Source organism: Triturus cristatus, chromosome 6 (genome assembly GCF_964204655.1).
Source record: "Triturus cristatus chromosome 6, aTriCri1.1, whole genome shotgun sequence".
Taxonomy (NCBI): Eukaryota; Metazoa; Chordata; class Amphibia; order Caudata; family Salamandridae; genus Triturus; species Triturus cristatus.
The window spans coordinates 84,551,454-84,562,789 of NC_140589.1; the positions used below are offsets into that span (position 1 = coordinate 84,551,454).

The 11,336-nt window shown below is 44.2% G+C and overlaps 1 pseudogene; it reads left to right on the forward strand.

Annotated features, from left to right (window-relative positions):
- The first annotated feature begins 2,641 nt into the window (after nucleotides 1–2,641).
- Nucleotides 2,642–3,483, forward strand: LOC146813802 (small ribosomal subunit protein uS5 pseudogene; annotated as a pseudogene).
- Nucleotides 3,484–11,336: the final 7,853 nt, after the last annotated feature.

Genomic DNA, 11,336 nt, shown 5'->3' on the forward strand with positions numbered 1-11,336 from the left:
GCAAATGTAGAGAGGATTTGTTCCATTTGCAACTACTGAATACACCTGCAGTTTGCTTCGGGGTACGCTCTTTCCTAAAAGCTGCAGTTAGAGCTAGGAAACCCATGGAGGACCCGCCTTGTAGAAACAATATTTATCTGTCTGTAGCTCTTTAAATTCTGTATTCTATGCTTTTTATCACGGTTTTAACACGTTTTACCTATTTTACTTAGCGCTTTGCACTTTATACAAATGTTGTCTAATGTCAGATTGCTTTGGGTCTTTTATAGCCAAAAATTGGCCAAATAAAGATAATTGGGCATAAAAAAATATATCAATCATGATCACCTTGATGTTCGCTTGGCTGATGAATGGAAGGTTTTGTTCTGAGCAGGTGGTTTATCTTGAACAACATGAAATCCGCTTGGTGCAGAAGCTTTACCTAAGCTCCATAAATATTTATCCACACAGAAAAAACATTTCCCATGATCCCTTGCTTGACGTCAGGGCTTGAAATGCCCATCATCAGATCTGGCCGTACACCCAGGTGCAGACCAACACCTGGTGTGCTTATCAAAGGCATCAACATTGTTTGAGGGAGGAAACAGGAAGTATTGCGGAAGTCTGCCTCAAGGTGGGGACTGGAGACGAGGCCATCATTTAGGAACATTAAAACTTATGAGCGGAGGCACAATAAAACTCACAATGAAAAGACATTACCAGCCAGATGTATCAAAAGAGCATTTTCTGATTCTCAAACAGCAATTTTTACTATATATGTAGGAATCGCCAAAAATTGTATGATTCCTTAATATTACCTAATAGCGATTCGATAAATAGTGAATCACTATTAGGGTATATGGCTCCAAAAGGCTCATAGGTGCGAATGGTTTTGCATTAGCTAATTTGCAATTGCCTAATTGGTAATCAAAAATTCGCCAATGCAAGGCCAACGGTGCCCGGGGGTCTAGGGTCCCCCAGAAGCACCCCCAAAATTTAAATTGTGCACATATAAAGGGCACAAATGCCCTAGGGCAGAGGTCTTCAATCTGTGGGGCGTGACCTACCGGGGGTCCCGCATTTCCAGGCCTCACTTCTGTCTGGAATGGAAAACATGTAAATAGGAAAAAGACAACTGTCCCGGACACTTCAATGCTTCAGCCAAAGTTAATTGAGTCTCCTGTGCTGTGAAAGGAAAAGGCTGGGTAGACAGGTAAAACAATCCTTCGTGCCAGGGTGCCAGGCTGCCTACTTGCCAGAATGAAATGCAAATGTGCGAGTTAATTGGATTTAATTGCTCTAATCACTCCAAGCATTGTGATGGAAAAGATTTCTTTTTTTGTGGTAGTCGGAAGAGTTAACAACTAGGCTGTGAAGTGCATGCTTTTAATCGGAATTGCATTTACACAGAGCGTAACAGCCCTGAGGAGGTGTTGAGGGGACAGTTATGCAACAAAAAAAAAATTGCATTACTTATGGTCTGGTATTAATAAAATCTACATTTTGGAAGCTCCATTTTATCCTAAAACTAATTGCACAGTTTGTATCAGTCTATCTTATAATGTGTGTAATGCAAGTATAAAATAATGACGTACACATTCACTGTGTTTCTGTCACAGGCTGTGACCTCGTAGCACTAAAAATACACTAGTCACTATTCTTCACTGCACCACACAAAAATGTAATTCTGTGGTTACACACAGACCTCAGCAGTGCATTAACTAATTGAGGTGTCCTAATGTACTACAGTGCATTTATCACTGAGTAACAACTTTTTAAAATTTATTTTTCATTTAAGCTACCCATTGTTTTATATGTAGCTACCGGACTTAAAAATAAACAACATTTTTTGAGGCTGATTTATGACAGGCTTGCACTGCCGAAGTGTAAATTGTTTTGAACCCCCGGCAGCACAAGCGTCTCAAGCATATCCATGCGGCGACGCGAGGCCACCCCGCGTGGCATTGCGTGGCCTCATAGATATGGAGTAAGACAAAGCAGGGCAAGTCACTGGGTCGTCTTACTCTGTCCAGAAGGCGTTCCATGGACATTGCGGTGGGTGCTCCCACACAACACCCATGGATTTTACCGCTGCCCCAGATTTACAAAACCATGTAAACCTGGGGCAGCGCCAAAACCTTACGCCTCCCCACAGCATGGGGAAAGAAGGAGAAATGTTTTCATTTATTTTAGTTTTTTCCTCCTTCCATGTGTACTGCATTCTGCAGCTCACATAGAAAGTGGAAAACCCCTCTCGGGATTGTTTTTGTGCAGTAAGGCTCCCCTTCCTGCACAAAAACAATCCTGCCTATATTGACGCTAGGCAGCAATTTGTGCAGCAACGCAGTGGGAAGGGCAGGAATACACCGTATTTCATAAATATGGTGCCTTCCTGCCCTTTTGCATTGGCATTGGACAGCGCAGCAAGAAGTCTTGCGGTGCTGCCCTTCCCCAATACCCCATAAATGAGGCCCTTTGTTTTCAGCCACACCTTTGACTCCACCTCCATGGTCACTGACTTTTGGTTTGATAAACACTGTTTAATTTTATTTCCCCACTGTAAAAATGATTTGCTGTTTGAAGACCTCTGCCCTAGGGGCATGTGTGCGCAGCATGGCACTTTAAAAATGCATTTTGGCATCTTCTTATTAAAGATCACCAAATGGCGGACAACGCCGGTGAAAACAGGAGAGGCTTCCGAGGCGGCTTTGGCAGCAGGGGCTGCCGCCGTGGAAGAGGGCGGGCCGCGGACGAGGCCACGGGGCCCGCGGGAAGGCAGATGAGAAAGAGTGGGTGCCAGTGACTAAACTAGGTTGGCTGGTCAAGGACATGAAGATCAAGTCTCTGGAGGAGATATATCTTTTTTCACTTCCAATCAAGGAGTCCGAGATCATTGACTTCTTCCTGGCCTCTTCTCTGAAGGATGAGGTTCTGAAGATCATGCCGGTCCAGAAGCAGACCAGAGCCGGTCAGCGTACCAGGTTCAAGGCTTTTGTTGCCATCGGAGACTACAATGGCCATGTTGGGCTGGGTGTGAAATGCTCCACGGAGGTTGCTACTGCTATTCGTGGGGCTATCATTCTGGCCAAGTTGTCCATTGTACCTGTGCGACGAGGTTACTGGGGTAAAAAGATTGGCAAACCCCAAACAGTGCCTTGTAAGGTGACTGAACGCTGTGGTTCTGTTCTTGTGCGTCTGATTCCTGCACCCCGCGGTACTGGCATTGTGTCTGCGCCAGTCCCTAAGAAGCTGCTGATGATGGCTGGTATCGATGACTGTTACACCTCGGCCAGGGGCTGCACAGCCACTCTGGGCAACTTTGCAAAGGCCACCTTTGATGCTATCTCAAAGACCTACAACTACTTGAACCCAGATCTCTGGAAGGAGACTGTCTTCACCAAGTCTCCATACCAGGAATACACCGATCACTTGGCCAAGACGCACACCAGAGTGTCTGTGCAGAACACCCAGGCAGCAACTGTCCCCGGCGCAACCCCCACATAATATGTTCTGCTGGAAAATACTGCATTTTTGTGCATTTTTTGAAAATTCACACATGGTTACCATCAACTTGAAGGTGATGGTAATTAGCATTTCCTAAATGCACATTTTGCATTTAGGAAAGGCCTTTTATATGTGTATTAGGGATTTGCTAATTGCGATTCCCTATTAGCATTTGCAATTTAGTTAATCGCAAAGAATTGCGATTACCTAAATTGTGTATACAAAGCCTTTCATACATAACAAAAGGCCTTTTTGCATTCGCAAATATCCGAATTTTGCGATTCGCACCATTTGCGAAGGCAAAATACTTTCATACATTTGGCCCTACATTACTTAGTATTCCCACTGTGTACTACATGAAGGTTTGTCACCCTATTCTCAAAATGTTCATCACTACAAAAATGCCTAAAGGTCTCCAACCTCCACACTCCTTCACATCAATCACATATGGACAGGATAATAAAGGCCACACAATATAAGCAGTACAAGGGATCCACCCACCATCTTACCAAAATCAGAAAACAGGAATGGCATCTTTCCTGGCTAGTCTTTTGAAGGTCATGCCACTTTCAAAATGGTTCCTTAAACAGTCCTACAAATTTGTGTACTTTCCCTTACAAATGTCAACTCTTAAAATAGGTTCTGTTCCTTGAGCAACAAGAAGGTCTTTACCAAATAAATAAATTCACAAAATGGATTCTTCTAATCAACTACTTCGTCTTTGGAACTGCCTCTGTGTGATGCTTTTCCCTAGGCAAGCTACTCTCATCCCTCGTTGATGGCAGCCTCGACGAAGAAACTCTGCATCGCAGCCTCACTACACATCGGAATCGACGCATCGCCTCTTCTGCGCCTCACATCCTCGACACAGTACTTCGCATCGCAAGCCTCGTTGACAAGATCCTCGACATCAACACAACAGGACCTCGCACCTAAGCCTCGCTGCATATCGGAACTGACACATTGCCTTTGCTGTGCAACCCGTTTTCGACGCAAATCCACACGATGCACCGCAACCAGGATTTAAGGTACTTTATTCAGCCGGCCTAACTGGGTCCCTGTAGCCAGCCCACGCTACATCGCGGTCGGCCTGAACTTGTGACTTTGTCCTGGTTTGGCGGGACCAGATATCCCGGATAGTGCTTTGTACTTCTTGGTGCTATTTTTCACTATAACTTTTAAAAATCAATATCTAATTTCTACTAATTGGATTTTTGTTGTTTTGGTCTTGTTTGATTTATTAAAGTCAGATCTATTTTTCTAACTTGGTGAAGGATCATTTTGTGTGGTGTTTTCACTGTTTTACTGTTTGAAGTGTTGCACAGATACTTTACACACTGCCTCTAAAGATAAGCCTGACTATTCTGTGACAAGCTACCAGAGGGTGAGCACATGTTCATTTGGGGTTGGCCTGCCTCTTACCCTTACTAGGTTTGTGGTTGCTGCTTGACCATGGCTTGCACTCAGTCAACCAATAACCCAATGTCTAACACTCCTGGCCCAAATTTCATTGATATAAGATCTTCAAGTAAACAAATATTAGCTTCATGTCTAATATTCGTTTCAAATTAACTGGGTGTCTTAGACCCTTCAAATTTAAGCAAATAATTCTGAGGTTATATGAGATATCCTTAAAGTAAGTGTAACCATTATTTAAAAAAAAAAAACTATGAAATCTCTGACCAATATGGAAAACCAACATAGCACTTATGATTATTACAGACAATGCAAACAAGACTAACACTATGCAGCACAGAATAAACATAACGCAAAATGGACAATACCTGAGAGGCACACATGCGCATGCCCAAGATTAGCCAACATTGGGATCCTGCAACCAATATTTGTTAAAGAGAAGGTCTAAAACATTAGCACCAAGGAAGCTGCAACATCAGCATGCAATGTATTCCCCAGTTGCCTGTGCCTGCATAGATAGCGGATTGCTCCAGATAGGCCAAGAGATCTTCAGTACAATGTAATGCTTTAGAAATATCATCTTTTCAAATTCTCAAGGTCGAAGGAGCAAAAAGACCATATCAGTCTAGATGTCGGCGGAGAAAATTGATTGTGAATAGATACTATTTCTATTACAAAGTCAAGCTGTATAAAAATGTTATTGCCATATACCATCAAAGAGAGAGTTTCGCTTGCATCTTTTCGTACCATAACTAGATGATGAAGAACTTTAAATATTACTTGATTAGGCCTAGGTTGACTTCCTTAAATGTAAAGGGATGCAATGAGCCTTGCCAATCTCAAATGTCTCTGTGAATTTCAAATTCAGAAGTTTAGGCAGCATGTTTTCAAATACAGTTTTCAGTCTGTACTGTCTATGTATTCAAGCAAATTAAAAATTCTCCAATTGTTTTGTCTATTTCCAGTTTCCAGAAGTAATTTGTTCATTGGAAGAATTGTGGCTATAACTGGGAGTAATTGGTCTAACATAGTCTATTGTCTCTAATTTCGATTTCTTTATTAGAGACTTGAGAATATTTTTTATCTCCTCACTTTCTTTATCAGTATTAGACCACATGTCCTGAATTTCTTCTAAAATTGTATTAAGCGATGGATCTGCTGATACAACAGGTCTGAATTTTATGGGCAGAGGAGATAACATTCCTTTTTGTTTATTTGTGTGACAAAAATGCCCTTGCCTTGATTGTTGTTGAAAGAAATAATCTGTAGCAACCTACTATGTAAAGGAATATGAAAGTATTATATGAATGTCCAGTAGATATTTGCTTTGAGTTATTTGAAAAAGAAGAAATAAAACACAATATTTGCTACAATATAATACGAAATATAAAAAAATAGCAATGTTTAAATAGTGGGTGCAAAGTTCAGAAGCACAGAAATCCGAAGTGAAAGGAGAAATGAGAATAATGGAATAGATAAAGAAAGGAAGGGGGAATGAAGAAGAAATGAAGGAAGAAAGAAAGGATGGAAGTGGTAAGGAAAAGAGGAGGGGAGGAAAGGGTGAAGAAAGGTAGAAGTAAGCAAGGCAAATATGAAGAGGGTGTGTGTTAAAGAGAAGGAAGCATTTACGGACAGAAGGAAGAGAGGGAGAGAAGGAAAGAAGGGAGGAAGGAACGGATTAAGGAAGGTGGGGAGAGGAAAGAAAACAAGGCAGGCACTTGGGAAAGAAGGAAGAGGTAGGGAAATAGAAACGAAGAGAGAAGGTAGAGTAAAATTAGAAGAAAAGAAAGAGGGGTGGAAATAAAGGAGAATGGAGAGAGTTTAGGGGCAGAAATGGAGGGAGACTAGTGAGAGAGGTAAGTACATCGGGAAGAGAATATGAATGAAGGCAGGAAGAGGGAGGAGGAGTGAAGGGAGAAGGAAATAAAAGAAGAAGAAAAACAGGAAGGAAGAGGGAGGTCGTAGCGACAGGAACAAGGGATGAGATGAGAATAAAGAAAGCAAAGGCTGATGGAAGGAAGGGAAGAAATGAAGGACAGAAGGAAGAATAAAGGGAGCTATAGCAGGAGTGCGGAAAGTAGGGAAAGGAAGAAAGAAGAGAGGAATGAATGAAAGGGGGGATGGATGGATGGAGGAAGAAGTAAAAGAAGGAAAGAAAGGGAGGATGAAACAAAGACAAAGCCTTTTATCGCTCTTCCTCCAAACGGCACTCTTTGGCTCTGGCTTTCTTTCTGTGTGTTTACGTTTTAGGTTGTCGTGGGTTTCTGTTTCAAGGCGCGTGGACGCCACATCCTGAAATAATCTGCTTCTAAATCCAACTCCTTGATGAGGAGTCATTTCCCGTCAATAGCACCTCTTGATGACTTCATGGTGTGCCCTGACTTGGCGGCAGAGTGCCAGGGGAGTGAAGGGTAGGGGTCAGCATTCTGTCCTTGGGCACTCTCACTGTATGTGTTCTTTGCACATATCCTCCCTGCTGTGCCTGCTTAGCATCAGCTTCATGTGGCACAGAAAGGGACAGCATATACTGGAATCTCTGGTCTCCTGCCAGCTTGAGGGACGCTTCCCGTCTACGATTTACCAGTCAGCGGCTGGGCATTCCACTTCTCAGTCACCTCTGTCCAGTGACCTACCACGAGCTGCAACACAAACAATTCACCAGACTCAAAGGGGTTGATGCCCTCCATCGCTTGTGCCTGCTCCCCTTCCTGTTATTGTTAATGTGCAAGATGATGTCAAAGGCCACATAATTCCATACCATCCCTGCATCCAGGTGATGTTTCTTGCAGACAGTCAAGGGCAGGCAAAGAGATACTGATTCAGAGTTTGGTCTGTGGGTTTTCCATCCAGTGTGTTGTCAGTGGAAAATCCACCTTATCTCTGGTTGACCGCCAAGGTGAGAGCAGCTTCTCCGCAATACTGATTGTCCCCACACTGGACAGCGTCTTTCAGCGATTGCAGAACTTCTGCTCTCAGTGTCCTCATAACTCTCCTCTAACGTGCTGTAGTGAAACTATGTCTTCTGTGGTCTGAAGGTTGAGCACCGTTCCCACAGCAGACCTATAAAGGGTTAAATTTGCTGAACATGGTGGAGCAGTCACCCCGGGCTGGAAGGCGGCCCTGGCACTATTGTTTGTGGAGTGAATTCTCACTACTTTGGTGGGGAGGATGGCAATGCCGGAGGTTCCTCTGCCGCCAGTGCATATCCACTAGCTCAGGTACAGGTTACTCCATCACAACAGTGACAGATACCCCGTCTGCCGAAGTATAAATCTCGTAGGAATGGGATTTTTATTACGTATATACGTCACCGTTGTGACAGAGTAATCCGTCCGCCAAGATCTAAATCAGGCTCTCACTTACTTATGCCTACTACCCCTCCTGGGGCATAGACCACCAACAGGACTCTCGATCCACCTCTGCCCAGGGCTGTTCTTTCAATCTGACTCCAGATATGATCCAATTCCTTGTAGTCAGCCTCGAGGCCTCAGCTCCAGGTGTTGCTTGGCATTCCTCTTTTTCTTTTTCCTTGAGAGTTCCAGGTCAGGACTTTCCTGACCTGGACGCATCGAGCGTTTCCCCGGAGGCTGGAAGGGTGGGGGCCGGTTTTGTTACTGGGAAGGCTGGTTTTGCAGCAGTGCGCGGCTGCGTCGCGTTAGAGCGAATATATGCAAAGTAGACGTTCCTTCGTAAAATCCTCTGTAAAACTGATGCAGTGGTATTTATTACTTTTTCCAAACATCACGCATCAGAAGGAAGTGGGCCGCTGCCCTTGAGATTAGTTAAAATATCTACATCCCTAAAACCAAGGCCTAGGAATGATGCATAGGCTGTTGCAGAGGAATTTGATCAGCTGAAGTGACTTGAAACAGTATAATCTGCAATCAGGTTACATCCCTCAACAGATAAGTGCACACATACGGTCGGTAACACAGTAAATCACACATTACACACCATTAATGACTTATGTCACACATATATAGGCGTAGTAGTTCACATAAGTACACTATGCCCACTTGTATGTGTGACACCAATGTGATAGAGTGCAAGGCGAGTTTTTCACCTTTTGACACTCTATTACATTGGTCCCCATACAGTAGGCTACTTGCACCAGTCAAAACTTACTCATCTCCTTTTTAGGTCTCACCTAAGCCAGCGCATGCGCTGGTCTGGCGAGACATTTAGTGAGTGGGGGCTTTAGAAATGCGACCACAAGCTTTTGCTTGTGGCCTAAAGCTTGCTGTTACGTGCGCGGGCACGCGCACAACCGCCATCTGGCTTTCATCGCGATCAGGCGCCATCTGGCTCTCCTCCCGCTTGCTCTCCAGACCAGCGCATGCCCCTCCCCCTCCCCCACCACAGAGCGCGTTTCGCGGCCACAGGACTGAATTCCAACACTGCTTGCTCTTTCACTGTCCCAATTTCACTTTTGCGGCCACGCGACTGCGTCACTTTCACGGTCGCGCGGCCAATGCTTGTTACAACTTGTCTGTATTCCAACACTGCTTGCTCTTTCACTGTCCTCTCTTTCTTCCTATATTTCATTCTTTGCTGGCAGAGGCACTCCTCAGGTGACTAGTGCAGCAGAATGTTCTTCACAAACAGAAGTACTGACATTTCTCACAACGCACCTAGATAAGAATATGTTTAACAATCTCATTACTCTTTTTCTTATTCCTCTACGTAAAATCATATATTTGAAAACCTGCGTATCTGTTTAAATAGAACCCTGTTTTAAAAAAAAAAAATTATGGAGTTTTATATAGTGCGACTTTGACCGGAAGGTATCTGGTATCAGAGCGCTTTACACAAGCACCAGTTGCGTTACTACTACAGTTAGCTCACTAGGAGGTAGCCGATGCCCAGGAGAGATGTGTTTACCATAACTCCTCTCTCGCTTCCAAATGCCCAGTTTTGTTTTAGAGTTGTGGTGCCTTCTGGTCTGCTGAACGCGCTTGGAATGTCCCCGCATCCTGATATAGAATTGCAGGCGATAGGACGGCATTCTCGTTCTGCGCTAAAACGTGCAGGCGTCGTTACCACCCGCTTGCCATCCTACTGAACACGGACAGTCTCGCGGACACATCTGCCGCCTCATTACCAGCTGCATCCCTGTCCACACGTGTTTGATTCCTGGCTGATACGTCACCCCATATGAAGTCCTAGTTCTGTTTAACAGCGCCGTTTAATCTCTGCACCCTGCTGGTACTCCAGGGGTTAAGAACAATAGAAGGCAAAATAATATCTAATTCAGTCGTACAGCACGATCAATCAAATTTGACGGGCCCTTTAACGGACAATTTGTCGGACGCTGTAGGCTCCAGTGGGGACTTGTCAAGCCCGAATTGTGTTCCGTGTTCTTTAACGTGTGCTGGAGGTGCTCGACCATAAGAGTGCAGAGGTAATGATGTCTGCAGAGCAGGAAGGTGCTGGCATACTCCAGGTGCTATAAAACTGCAGGTGCTCACAGGACCGAATTGCACCCCACCCGGTGCCTACAGACAGCCACCTCTCGAGCCAACACCCGCACCCTCCATTATAACATACTGTGCCTTACTAACCTGAGAGTATTTCATGGCATCTAGACTTCCTCTCTGTCACCCTGATCCCTCAGCCATTATCTGTTTGACTCTGTTGAGCGTTTTTCCTTATCCAAACATATGCATACTCATCTAGACCTGTAGATGTTGCTTGGCGATGCTGTGTATTTTCTCTTTGGTGGTAAATGTGGGCTTTGTTTGCGTGCATGTGGAATTGTTGGTGGTGGCCTGGTTGTTTAGCTGCCACTGTTTTTTTAGATCCCGACCCGTAGACACATTTAGCTGCTGTTAAAGACCTATTTTCTTGCTATACAGTACATAGAGCAGGCTTTGAATCGGCCCATTGCTGCTGATTGGATGGATTTCCTATTTATCTCAGTCCCCCGATCCCCCAGATAGCTTTCATCCCTATTCTTATTCCCCTCCCCAGGAGCATTTCAGATTTATATACCTACTGCAGTGGTTGACTTCTAGCCTTGACTGGTAGGGAGGGGCTACTTATTCTTTTTTAATATGCCTTCTGCACTCTGTGAGGGTGCTTTGCTTTTCTCACTCTCCTTCTTGCGTTTTCTTTATATTTTTGTATATTATCTTTAAAAAATGTTTTGTCAAGGGGCCAGCAGCTGCACACTGCTTCAGGTCTGTTTGCTTTTGGGCCTGTGCTCTCCCAGCCCCACTTTTAAATTTGTAAGATTTGCTTCTTTTAAAACAAGCATTGGCATAGCCAATAGGTCTCGCCTTTGGGACCTTATACGTGTTTAGCCATGCAACAGTTGATGTTGTTGCACCAAGGATATTGTGCTGCATAACTAAATACTTATAAGGTCCCAAAAGCGAGACCTATTGGCTATGCCAATGCTTGTTTTTTATGCATTGCTGTAGTTGCGCCGGTTTTAC